General features: G+C 45.0%; 1 protein-coding gene across 1 annotated transcript in view; it reads right to left on the bottom strand.

Moving 5' to 3' along the window:
- LOC124605332 (low-density lipoprotein receptor-related protein 6) overlaps nucleotides 1–13,771 on the bottom strand; it is a 329,566-nt gene that overhangs the window by 88,730 nt on the left and 227,065 nt on the right. The gene's annotated exons all lie outside the window — the stretch shown is intronic.

Below are 13,771 nucleotides of genomic sequence, written 5' to 3'. Positions count from 1 at the left end.
TTCACTGTCACCTTCAACTGGTGGCAGTTCAGCATGGCACATTTTCTCCTTCTGCAGCCGGTTCCTCACCATCATTTCCCAGACCCAAATTAGTCATTCAGTAAATCCTTGATGTGTGTTTTTTCCAGGGTAAATTACATGGGCAGAAGAGAAGTCCCGAACAGCGACATCGCAAAATATTTCACTGCCTTGTTATTTTTGTCAGTTCCAGCCTTCTAAACGCATCTATAGGGAGTTCATGATCTTCCTTTATATCAGACACCAGATGTTTCTCGCCGTATTCTTGTATCTGCTGTACTGCTGATTTATTTTTCATGTGTGACTTGCAGGTGAGGTTAGGGTCGGGAACGTGACCCAATCCATTCCCTCTCTACTAGGAATCCAGTTCCTAACCTATGCCCATTCGGTTGAAGACAATTCGGAGCATGTTGCCATATTTCTTATTGTGATTCTGATATTTGAGTATTTTCTCGAATTCATTTTCCATATACATCTTGTATTCAATATGTTCATCGCTCCCAATATTGTTAAAAACATAACTTGTATATTTGCCCATTAACCAAATCACAGCGTTATTTTTTGCCTGAGGGTAGTAACTCAGTTAGTCGGTACATTGTTTGCTGAAGTTCTTGTTATTTGAGCAATTTTCTCCCTGGTCCACCTCCAGTTGATAATCCGATCTCCACAAGTGTAACGATGAGGCACACTATCAACGAGGTTGCATTTGCTGCAGAGGTTTGTGTCACTTAAACCGACGGCAAAGAGGCGCTCATTAGTGCTGATGATGTTGTTGACTACCTTGTACCACGCTGTTCTCACGTCAGACGAAAGAACATCACTACTGATGTTTTTCCAGACCACATTCCATGCTATTCCAGCATATTTGGTTTCTATGTTATTTTTCCTTTCATGTTTCCGCCTTTCAGCTAAAATCGCCTTTGCTGTAACGTTTTTGGAGTTTAAAATCTTTTTGCTAAGATAACTTAGTTCAAGATAATACTCCCTAATGTGTTTCAGCTTGAAACTTATTTTTTGTATATTTATCGGCGGCTCCACACTTTCTGGCCTGACAATATCGTATAGTTTTGCTGTAATGCACCCTGGATCATTACACATTATGCTCCATGTTCGTTTGACATACAATGCCATCGCTTTAGACTTGATGTCGGTTAGACCCATTCCTCCATGAGCTACCGAAGCATGACTCACGCCCGGTACTCATAGCTTTACTTCTGCCAGTATCCGTCTCCTACCTTACAAACTTTACAGAAGCTCTCCTGCGAACCTTGCAGAACTAGCACTCCTGAAAGAAAGGATACTGCGGAGATATGGCTTAGCCACAGCCTGGGGGATGTTTCCAGAATGAGATTTTCACTCTGCAGCGGAGTGTGCGCTGATATGAAACTTCCTGGCAGATTAAAACTGTGTGCCCGACCGAGACTCGAACTCGGGACCTTTGCCTTTCGCGGGCAAGTGCTCTATCATCTGAGATCTCATTCTGGAAACATCCCCCAGGCTGTGGCTAAGCCATGTCTCTGCAGTATCCTTTCCTTCAGGAGTGCTAGTTCTGCAAGGTTCGCAGGAGAGCTTCTGTAAAGTTTGGAAGGTAGGAGACGGATACTGGCAAAAGTAAAGCTGTGAGTACCGGGCGTGAGTCGTGTTTCGGTAGCTCAGATGGTAGAGCACTTGCCCGCGAAAGGCAAAGGTCCCGAGTTCGAGTCTCGGTCGGGCACACAGTTTTAATCTGCCAGGAAGTTTCATATTACCCCGTCTGAGAGTATATCTGTGCCTATATAAAGGTGAGAGGAGCGGTCGGCCATCCACTGCCGCAATAAAACTTGGAGCCGTAGGAATGCCAGAAATCCTGCTGGACGCCCTTGTCCCTCGATCCCTCGCGCCACCGATTATTCACACCTGCAATCCGAGGGGCTCAGAAATGCTGCCCGTCGCATTTCAATGGGATAAGCACACAAGCGCGAAATAATTTTCTTTTCTTCTCCGTCCATTGAGGTGCGGCGCCACCGTTTAAAGCACAAAAGGCATAAGCGGACGACGCGAGGGCTGCGGCACGAACGGTGATGGGGAAGGACGTGGGGGGAAGAGGGGCGGAAAGGGGGAGGGGGCGCAAAGCCGGAGTTGAAATGGGCAGGTGGTGGAAAATGCCACTGCAAAAAGAGCCCGCAGACTTCACGCGCCACCTACGCAATGCTGCAGGCAGCTGCACCGAAGTGCGGATCCAGACACGCTTCTTCAGTAATGCACTCGGGCTAAACCAACGCCACGACGTTTGATCTTTGTACGTTACAAACACATGAATGTCTCGTACTTGGCAGATAACGTCAGGGTGTACGTTGTCGGTAGAAACGATCACAAACGAGAGAAAGGACTTGCAACCCGCTCCCAATCAGTTTGCCCGCCAAAGAGTGGAATTTAATGTTATGCCCCAGTGTCTCTTAGTTATATACAATTCTTACCCAGTCAGTCCAAAAAGTTTCGAGAGTAGATTAATTAAAAAAAATGATAAAAGTTAAGGTAGTGGGTTTCATGCTAACGTATTTTACATGGTCTTCCCTGACTTGAGTACAACGCAAAGAACGTTCATACAACCACATGAAATTGTCAGAAAGACCTCCTTTGGGGTTTTGTTCAGGTCGTACTTCAGAGTCGTGCTTCTTTTAAAATCTTTGATAACAGTCATAGAACGATTCTGTTCGTTTTGTGGTAGATTCATACTGAGGACGCCAAATCTCATCGTCCATGACGCTTTTCCAGAAAATAATTGTCCTTTTTATTTTATTTTTTTTTCATTTCAATCAAGTAGTGGCTGGCCTACACACAACGTTTTTTGTTCAGGAGGCAAGGCGTACAGAACAAACTTCGATCCCCTTCAAAACATTCTGGAGAATGTCTTGCACACTTGAGTTAGATATGTTGGTTGCTACATTGGACAAAACAACGTTTAGACACTTCGACCGCCTACCCACTGCTTAACACTGACTGGCCGAAAGCACTTCATCTGCTTACAATTGTTAGTTCAAGCTGTCAGCTTAGTTCCTGCGCTAACTTCGCTTATACGCCAGGTATAAAACCAGTCTCAGTACTTTTTTGGATGGGCAGTGTATAGTACGCAATTGCACGCAATTCCCCAGAATTTTTTGTGGAACCAATGCACAAAATAAGAGAACACTTTTCGAACTGCAGAAGAGGACCATTAGCATAATAATCGAAAATAGTAATCAGGTTCATCGTAAAAATCTGTCCAAACCATTGAGGATGTTAGCCTCACCACGTGACTGGATTTACCGATCAGTTGTGATTTCAAAAGTAACCTTGATAATTATTTAACAAACATCTCTATCCATGATGATGGAACGTGATCTAGACTGAACTTACATTTACCAAGAAAGAATAAGTCCAGTACTCATTTTTTACGGTGGAATGCATTTGTCTGGTACTTTGCCCAGAGAGATTGCTAAAACAAATGAACTTACAAAACAGAAAGTATCTGATAAGCAATACATGCAAGGATTACTTGGACAACTAAAGTATACTGCAGTTCCAGCGACATATGTCAACTGACTGTTCTTCGCAACATCAAGTTCAGCTGATGGTGCTGTCTGAAGACTGCCTAAACGTAGGCCGAAACCGGCCATTTTAATAAAATAACCATCGCGATTAAGACTGTTTTTTTCACTGATTTTACGTACATTACAAAATCGCTGTTTTCACAAAAATGTTACCAAAAATTTTGAAAAATGTTTTTTATCTGAGAAACTATGCTTCACAGACCTGCAATGGCTAATAGAAAAATTTTGTCCTCCATCTGATCTCATGTGCTTTCCTGAGAAGTTGAGTCAGCATTCCACATTAACAACTGCGCTGAGAAGTTCCAGTGCACAAAATGAAAACCGAACATCATCGTCATGGTCGCGATGTCAACTGATAGTGTGTGTAATGTGGGCGACGATCGGTAATGAGAAATTAATGAACAATGTTGCATTAGCTTTTTTCATTAATGAATACTTCGCTGCAAACAGTATCGCACAACAGCGACATATAGAATGGATATCCGTCGTTTTTAAAAGACTAGCCTTGTACTCGGCAAGATTGAGGATGCACTATTCAGGTCACCCAGCCAGCGATCCTGATTTAGGCTTTCCGTGACTTCCCTAAGTTAGTTCAGGCAAAATACCAGATTGGTTGCTATTATAAAGCCATCCTTGTCAAACTACATAGGTTCGCAAATGTTTAGCTATGGAGTTACGGCTAATAAAAGATTTTGACTGAAATTTAGCAACTTCGCTAATATAAAGCCATCGCAAAACTGAACGAGGTTAAAGTAAAGCACGATTTCCATTCATTTTGTTGTTATTGGTCTGGTGAATCTAATAAAACATGTCCCAGACATGTATCTACAGTAGTTTTTCAGAACATACGCTACTGGCCATTAAAATTGCTACACAAAGAAGAAATGCAGATGATAAACGGGTATTCATTGGACAAATATATTATACTAGAACTGACATGTGATTACATTTTCACGCATTTTGGGTGCATAGACCCTGAGAAATCAGTATCCAAGCCGGCCGCTGGTGGCCGAGCGGTTCTGGCGCTACAGTCTGGAACCGCGCGACCGCTACGGTCGCAGGTTCGAATCCTGCCTCGGGCATGATGTGTGTGTTGTCCTTAGGTTAGTTAGGTTTAAGTAGTTCTAAGTTCTAGGGGACTTATGACCTCAGCAGTTGAGTCCCATACTGCTCAGAGCCCTTTTTTAGCCATCAGTATCCAAAACAATCACCTCCGGCCGTAATAACGGCCTTAATACGCCTGGGCATTGAGTCAAACAGAGCTTGGATGACGTGTACAGGTACAGCTGCCGTGCAGCTTCAACACGATACCACAGTTCATCGGGAGTACTGACTGGCGTATTGTGACGAGCCAGTTGCTCGGCCACCATTGACCAGACGTATTCAATTGGTGGGGATCTGGAGAATGTGCCTGCCAGGGCTGCAGTCGAACATTTTCTGTATCCAGAAAGGCCCGTACAGGATCTACAACATGCGGTCGCGCATTATCCTGCTGAAATGTAGGGTTTCGCAGGGATCAAATGAAGGGTAGAGCCACGGGTTGTAACACATCTGAAATGTAACGTCCACTGTTCAAAGCGCCGTCAATGCAAACACGAGGTGACCGAGACGTGTAACCAATGGCACCCTATACCATCACGCCAGGTGATATGCCAATATGGCGATGACGAATACACGCTTCCAATGTGCGTTCACCGCGATGTCGCCAAACACGGATGTGACCATCATGATGCTGTAAACAGAACCTGGATTCATCCGAAAAAATCATGTTTTGCCATTCGTGCACCCAGGTTCGTCGTTGAGTACACCATCGCAGGCGCTCCTGTCGGTGATGCAGCGTCAAGGGTAACCGCAGCCATGGTCTCCGAGCTGATAGTCCGTGCTGCTGTAAACGTCGTCAAACTGTTCGTGCAGATGGTTGTTGTCTTGCAAACGTCCCCATCTGTTGACTCAGGGATCGAGACGTGGCTGCACGATCCGTTACAGCCATGCGGATAAGATGCCTGTCATCTCGACTGCTAGTGATACGAGGCCGTTGGGATCCAGCACGGCGTTCCGTATTACGCTCCTGAACCCACCGATTCCAAAAATGGTTCAAATGGCTCTGAGCACTATGGGACTCAACTGCTGTGGTCATCAGTCCCCTGGAACTTAGAACTAATTAAACCTAACTAACCTAAGGACATCACACACATCCATGCCCGAGGCAGGATTCGAACCTGCGACCGTAGCAGCAGCGCGGCTCCGGACTGGAGCGCTTAGAACCGCACGACCACTGCGGCCGGCCTACCGATTCCATATTCTGCTAACAGTCATTGTTAGCGAGCAGCAATGTCGGCGATACGATAAACCGCAATCGCGTTAGTCTACAATCCGACCTTTATCAAGGTCGGAAACGTAATGGTACGCATTTCTCCTCCTTACACGAGGCATCACAACGACGTTTGACCAGGCAACGCCGGTCAACTGCTGTTTGTGTATGAGAAATCGGTTGGAAACTTTTCTCATGTCAGCACGTTGTAGGTGTCGCCACCGGCGCCAACCTTGTGTGAATGCTCTGAAAAGCTAATCATTTGCATATCACAGCATCTTCTTCCTGTCGGTTAAATTTCGCGTCTGTAGCACGTCATCTTCGTGGTGTAGCAATTTTAATGGCCAGTAGTGTATATAAACTATGTTTTTGTTCTGAACTGTAATACCACAGATCCGACATTCTAATGAAAGTGATCCACGGATGAATAGTGAAAGTGATCCGCGGGCCCAATACAGAAGTATAGAGCTAGTTGTTTAGCTCATCGGTACCGATCTGTCACAACGGGTTTCGACATGAAGAAGAAGAAAAAAAAGGTAATTTCTACCTGCTGCTACAAAGGCTGTCTGCTATTTTCGAACGAAAGGGAACTGTTTCCCTGCGAGGCTTGGGAAAGCACCGTGAAATTGTCGCTGATGGAGTAGCGCAACCGAGCGGACACAGCCCGTCACAAGCTTCCTGCGGCAGGAGGACATTCCGTGCCGAGCAGGAGCAGCGCCTTTGAGAGCGTCCAGCTGCCACGGCCAGAAGCAGCGGCAGCAGCAAAGCCAGCCCCGCCCTCTCCACGTCCCACACCGACGGCCATGTTTGGCTAGGCATCGGTTTCCCTTCACTGGCAACATCACGCCACGTATGTCCAGGTACAGTCGAACCTCGTTTACCCGACCCTCATTAATCTGCATCTTCGGTACATCCGGATTTGTGTGTGTGTGTGTGTGTGTGTGTGTGTGAGAGAGAGAGAGAGAGAGAGAGAGAGAGAGAGAGAGAGAGAGAGAGCGTGCGCGCTTGGCTGCCTCCGTAGCCTAGGTCTCCGTAGCCTAGGTCGCTAACGTTAGTGCGATGGCGCTGGACTCCAAGGTAAGCCGATTCGAATCCTTCCTGGTGGTGTATGAAATTTTTACTGCCAGTATTTGGATGCCAAGGGGAGGAGAGGTGGTGGCGTGAAGTACCCGATCACCAGTCTTTGCGCCAACGTCCTGGGTTAAGCTCCAAAACTCTCCGCAGTGTCTCACGAAGCGAGGCCATGTGACACTGTTGATAGTGATCCGTCCGTCGTGATTGGATCGTTAAGCTCCGCTACCCATTTCGTGGTTTTCGCGAGGAATAGCCTATGTGACGGCACCGGGTTTGACCCTATCCCTTCCCTTCATCCGTAACACAACAAACCGAACATTAGACTACACTGTCCCCGACAGTCATCCACACGCCACAGACACACACTTCACACATCATATCAGGTCGGAGGAAAGCAACGGAAAACAATCTCCACTACGACCCTGCCACAAGCGGTGGTGCAGGATTCCTGCATCTGCTCCCCTACGCTCACATCCTGAGTACGGGACAGACAGCACTTTTTTTTGCGTTACGGTAACTATAAGGTACTTGATACTCCGGACGTAATAGCGATAAAATTCGACGAAGACAATTATGAACTGTAAATCGAGCCATCCGCCAATACATAAATCGTGGCACGGTATCAGTTACCAAGTTAAAATTGAGTTGGACAGTACTGTGTTGCACCCGTTTGATGCGAGTGTAAAATGACATCGGAGAGACAGGAGGTGATAGTGCCAATGGACAAAATGTTAAATGCGCTGCATGTGAGGGATAAAGCGGAAATGTTGAAAAATATCGCTGCTGAATTTGGTGTTTGAACTTCAACGTGTCAGCTTCGAAGTCCAACCGAAAATAAATTGAACACTTGTTTCACATTCATGGCAAACGGTGGTTTAGACAGTTGAGAAAAAAAGCGAAAAATTAATCGCTAGACGACGCATTTTTCGTGTGGTTTAGTGGACAAAGAGGAAGAGGAAGAGAAACAGAGAGAGAGAGAGAGAGAGAGAGAGAGAGAGAGAGAGAGAGACGTTTTCTTATTTAAGCGCCCTCCCCCTTCCCCCCTAGGAAAAAAAAAACAAGTTACCTATTCGTAAACAGAACTCGTATCCGCCGTCACACAGAAAGACGTATCACGAAGCAGCCCCACTACGAAGAATTTTTTTGTTTCTTTGTTTTTATAATGTTAAATGAAGCATTTGGAATATTCCTCGGAGACTAAACGCAATTAGGAGGTAACGCTGCCAAGAATCTTGTAGCAACCTCTCTGAAGCTGGGAGGTATTCCTGTCGTCCATATCGGTACACGGGTTGGTGCACAAAAAGGCAGTGGAACTATCCGATCAATTCTTGTCAGTGTGCTCCTCGATGCTCTAAATCCTCCTTCTTCAGTATTAGTGGCGAACAAAAAGATATTCTGATTTGTGAAAACCCCTACCACCGACTGATCTGTCGTTGGCTCTGGGAACAATTGCAAATAGTCAGTTATACGTTCTGGATTTCTTCTAACCGATACTGAAATGATACGTGTTCCTATGTGACAGGTCAGGGAACAGTCTAGGTTTACGAAGAAGTAATCTATTATTTCCTAGGAGGAAGGAGGGTGCTGCTTCACTTCCCGGTCTCGCGAGCTAACGCGCTGCGCGTTAAGCTACGTCGTCGTCGTCGTCGTCGTCGTCGTGGGCTTCAACTCTAAGACTGGTTTGATGCAGCTCTCCATGTTACTTTATCTTCCGATAGTTTCTTCATTTCTGTATAACTACCGCAACCTATATCCATTTGAACGTGTTTCCTGTAATCAAGTCTTTATCGTCCTCTACAGTTTTATCCTTCACTTCCTTCTGTTACCAAATTGACAATTCCCTGATGCCTAAGGATGTGTCCTATCAACCAATCCCTTCGTGCTTATCATGCAACGTTTCACTCTACGACACCACTTAAATTTGTACTGTATGTTAAGAAATTCCTATTTTCAGAAATACTTCTCTTGTTACTGCCAGGACGCATTTTTTTATCCTCTCTACTTCGGCAGTTATTTTAATACCTAAACAGCAAAACTCGACTACTACTGTTAAGTGTCTCTTTTCCTAATCTACTTCACTCAGAGTCGCCTGATTTATCGATTACACTCTATTTCAGTTGTTGTTCATTTTATAATCTCTCTCCAGCTTTCTCCATTCCAGCCGACTGTTCTTTCAAGTCCTTTGCCGTCTTTGACAGAATTAGACTGTCATCGGCAAACGTTACACTTTTTTTTATTTCTTGTGCATGAACTTCAATTCCCTTTCCAAATTTTCTTTGGTTTCCTTTACTGTTACTGTTGAATAAGACTGGAGATTGGCAACAACCCTGCATGGATCCCTTCCCTTTCACTTCCCTCGACTCATATAACTGAAACATGGTTTCTGTACAGCGTGTAATAGACCTTTCTCTCGCGTTATATTCTCCCTAACACCTTCAGAATTTGAAAGACGGTAGGTCAGTCAACACAAAAGGTTCTCTAAAGCGTTAAGCTATACTCGTATGAAGAGGTAAATGAAATATTAGATGCTGATATAAAAAAGATTATATATAGAACAGTACTGATCGCATAAAAACACTTTTATTGATACTTTTATTATTTGATGCCTACATCAGCGAGTGGTATCCACAGTTCCTGCTCCGTCCCATCGTCTCCACCCGTCGTCACTGGCGCATGGTCGAAACATGATCCAGATCGGGTCGAAACAGGTCACTACTTATGAATAACAGTGTTTTTATGCGATTAATACTCTTCTATATAACATTTTATTGCTAGTTCTTTGCGGTCACTGTCGCTCCTAATATGTTTACGAAGTTGGTCTAAGAATTCAGGAGCTCAAGAAATGTGTGTTCACTATAAAGAGAGATGATGATTATGACAGTTTAAGGACAGCGGACATATGCGTCTTTAATGCCTTGAAAAGAAATAAATTTGTCACGAAGAACACAGACAAAACTGTCGTTACTAATTTCTCCGTGTCAGTCTAATTATCTGTGTATACCTCTGTACTGATGCGGGCCCTATATACAGGGTTATTACAAATGATTGAAGCGATTTCACAGCTCTACAATAACTTTATTATTTGAGATATTTTCACAATGCTTTGCACACACATACAAAAACTCAAAAAGTTTTTTTAGGCATTCACAAATGTTCGATATGTGCCCCTTTAGTGATTCGGCAGACATCAAGCCGATAATCAAGTTCCTCCCACACTCGGCGCAGCATGTCCCCATCAATGAGTTCGAAAGCATCGTTGATTCGAGCTCGCAGTTCTGGCACGTTTCTTGGTAGAGGAGGTTTAAACACTGAATCTTTCACATAACCCCACAGAAAGAAATCGCATAGGGTTAAGTCGGGAGAGCGTGGAGGCCATGACATGAATTGTTGATCATGATCTCCACCACGAGCGATCCATCGGTTTTCCAATCTCCTGTTTAAGAAATGCTTCTGCTTTAGCCTTTTCCGTAAGATTTTCCAAACCGTCGGCTGTGGTACGTTTAGCTCCCTACTTGCTTTATTCGTCGACTTCCGCGGGCTACACATGAAACTTGCCTCCACGCGTTCAACCGTTTCTTCGCTCACTGCAGGCCGACCAGTTGATTTCCCCTTACAGAGGCATCCAGAATCTTTAAACTGCGCATACCATCGCCGAATGGAGTTAGCAGTTGGTGGGTCTTTGTTGAACTTCGTCCTGAGGTGTCGTTGCACTGTTATGATTGACTGATGTGAGTGCATTTCAAGCACGACATACGCTTTCTCGGCTCCTGTCGCCATTTTGTCTCACTGCGCTCTCGAGCGCTCTGGCGGCAGAAACCTGAAGTGCGGCTTCAGCCGAACAAAAGTTTATGAGTTTTTCTACGTATCTGTAGTATGTCAATGAATGGAGCTACAGTGAATTTATGAAATCGCTTCAATCATTTGTAATAGCCCTGTATAATCTTGAAGGGGAAGTAAGAGAAGAAAAGTAGATACGCAAAGCAGCTGACAAGGAGCAGGAAAGCGGTCCACAGAGCAAGGTGTTTCGTCAGCAGTCGATCCACATACTGTTACAAAAATACTACTCAGACACGCTCAGTGCGTGCTGCAGTAGGTGAGTAAGAAGGTGCCGCTAAGGTAAGATGGCACACGAGTAATCACAGAAGAAAAGCAGAATAAAGCCGCTAATTCTTCTCCCGTGAACACCTGCGTCAGTTACACGGGCGGCTTAAGCCATAACTTGATACATGCGTGACGAAACTCAATTTGCACGCTAAAACTGGATGTGGGAGGGGGAGGTGGAAGGAATTACGGCGATTAAGAACATCCAGTGCGGCCGTGGATAAGGCCGCTCGGGAGCGAGAGGAGGGAGAAGAAGAGGAGAATGACAGTGTGAGAAAGGAAGCCGCCAGAAACAAGGCGGCTGGCGCCCGCTCGGACACGGCGAGTGCGGCCGCACGCCGCCAAATTGAAAATTAACGCGCGGTGGCAACCGGGCTAACGAGGCGTGGCCCGCCACGAGCCCGCACTCCAGCTGACCGGTTACGAGGCGGCCGGCGTGAGCGCTTTCACGGGCACGCATGCGACACACAACCAGGCCGCTAGTCGTGCCTTACAATAGCACATTTAAAAACACGTTCTTTCCGAGAATCAGGGAACCGACAAAAACAGCCATCACTCAGGCAAAGAAAGCAAGTGTGATGAAAGTTGATTATACTGGATCCGGCAGAATGAACTGTACGATATAAAAAGGACATAACTCCGAAACAAATTAACAAGTTTCTTCAAACACAGCACAAAAATACACTCCATTACATATCGTATAAGTCTTTAACTTTGTTTTGAACGTAATACCACACAGATGGTTGGCATCAAGTTCCGCACATTCCTCCAAGCGAACAGATTCCATCAAGATTCGGCGTCTTCAATAGGATTTCCTCCACCGTTGTACGTATTCTTTCCTGGAGTTCAGCCACAGTATGAGGGCGTGTAGCGAGCACGGTGGAGGATGGCTTTATGCTAACACCGTATTGAATGAGTCGTCAGTGACGGAGTATTTACTCTTCAAGTACTCCCACAAGAAGAAGTCAGCGGCAATCAAATCGGGCGACCGCGCTGGCCAATGAATGTCTTCAAATCTGTAAAATAATAGACCAGCAAAATGATGCCGCAAGACATTCATGGAATGCTCGGCCGAACGAGTTGTTGCCCTATCCTCTTGGAACCATATATCGTCGTTCAAACGTGGAAGGCGTAAGTCATTTTACACCTGAACACAGCGATAGCTAGTAACCGTTACTACACCGTCATGAAGGTTCTCAAAAAATATCGACCGATGATGCCTAACAAGCCACGCTGCACCCCACACAGTCACACGGATGTCTTATGCAGCCGACGACGATTACCTTGGTTACGTGGCGCCTCATACCTGTAATCAATATAATTCATAAAAGTTAGTGTGTAATGTGTGTGCCACTGAAACTCAGAAATGAGTCCTGGTAGAAACAAGGGAGTTATATGATGTTGTAGTCCCCCCCCCCCTCCCCATCCGTGAAGAAGATCCCCATCTTTACCTGAAGGGCGTGATTTTTAAGATATAAGGGCTGGGAAGTTTCGCCCTCTAGAAATTTGCAGAACATCTGAGCGTACTCTAAAGCATTCCACAACGTTTCGGAATGTTCCACAATGATACGGGATGTTCGGGAATAGTCTGGAACATTGTGGACCATTCCGAAGCCTTTTTGGTATGTTCTGGAATTTGCCACTAGTGGAGCTACCCATTGGTAGTATTTATAAAACGAGACCCGTCTTGGGTTCTAAAGCCAGTTTCTCATCAGTGACGAAGGGAGGAACCGAAGACGTGTTAAAAAGAGTGAATAAAACAAACAGAGAAGTGTGAGTAGTCAAAGTGACATAGTGGCTGAATATAAATCGAAAATAAAGTGTGAAAAGAGTGTAAAGCGTACTTTTTGTATTTGTTAATAAGAAGTTGATTTGATTTATATTTCAGACAATTACCAAACGTAAAAGAGGAGGAGATTTTGCCAGCTCTGAAGCAAAACGGCGATAACAAAAAACAGCGAAAAGACTAAACAGACGAAGAGAGAGAATCACGTTTAAGTTCCCAATGAACGACACTGAGCACCGTGAGAAGCTGAGGAACCAAAAGAACAACGAAATGAACGGATTGACGAATCAAGAATCGCGACACAATCTTATAATAAAAAACTGCGAACTCAAACCAGCCATGAAAATATCACCCTACGAGAAGCACGGAGAAGGAAGTAAACAGTACAACCTAACAAATGAAGCAGTCCACAACGGCTTCAGCTGCCAGAGACTGCAGCATTTGAGTGTAAGTTACGTTTGCGTACGAGCTGCAGAACAGTATAGAAAAATTGGCGGAAAGCACAGGCGGTTGCCTTCTATGACGAGGGTACTGGGAAGTTGGTACAACTCTAAGACAAATGTCTAATTCGGAGCGGCTACTATGCAGAGAACTAGCTGGAAGGTGTAGCCTACTGTTGCAAATAACACGTTTGATTTTCACAGTGGTTTTCATTTCGCAACCGATCGGACCTTACTTTCCGAATAGCCCTCGTATTATATCTGTAAATATTGCTAAACTTTACGTGTTTGACAGTTTTATGTATATTGAGATCTATCCTTTCAAACTTCTGCTGTAGGCCACTTTGAAATGCCTAACAGGGAGTCCATATCACGTACCTAAATTCATGTATATCGCATTTCCAGAATGACAAGTGAATATGCGGTGTAAATAAAATGAGATGCGTCTGGTGCAAAACACTTTTACATTTCA

This window comes from Schistocerca americana, chromosome 3 (genome assembly GCF_021461395.2).
Source record: "Schistocerca americana isolate TAMUIC-IGC-003095 chromosome 3, iqSchAmer2.1, whole genome shotgun sequence".
Lineage (NCBI taxonomy): Eukaryota > Metazoa > Arthropoda > Insecta > Orthoptera > Acrididae > Schistocerca > Schistocerca americana.
Note: the sequence above shows the minus strand (reverse complement) of the source record. Positions and strands in the feature narration are given on the sequence as shown.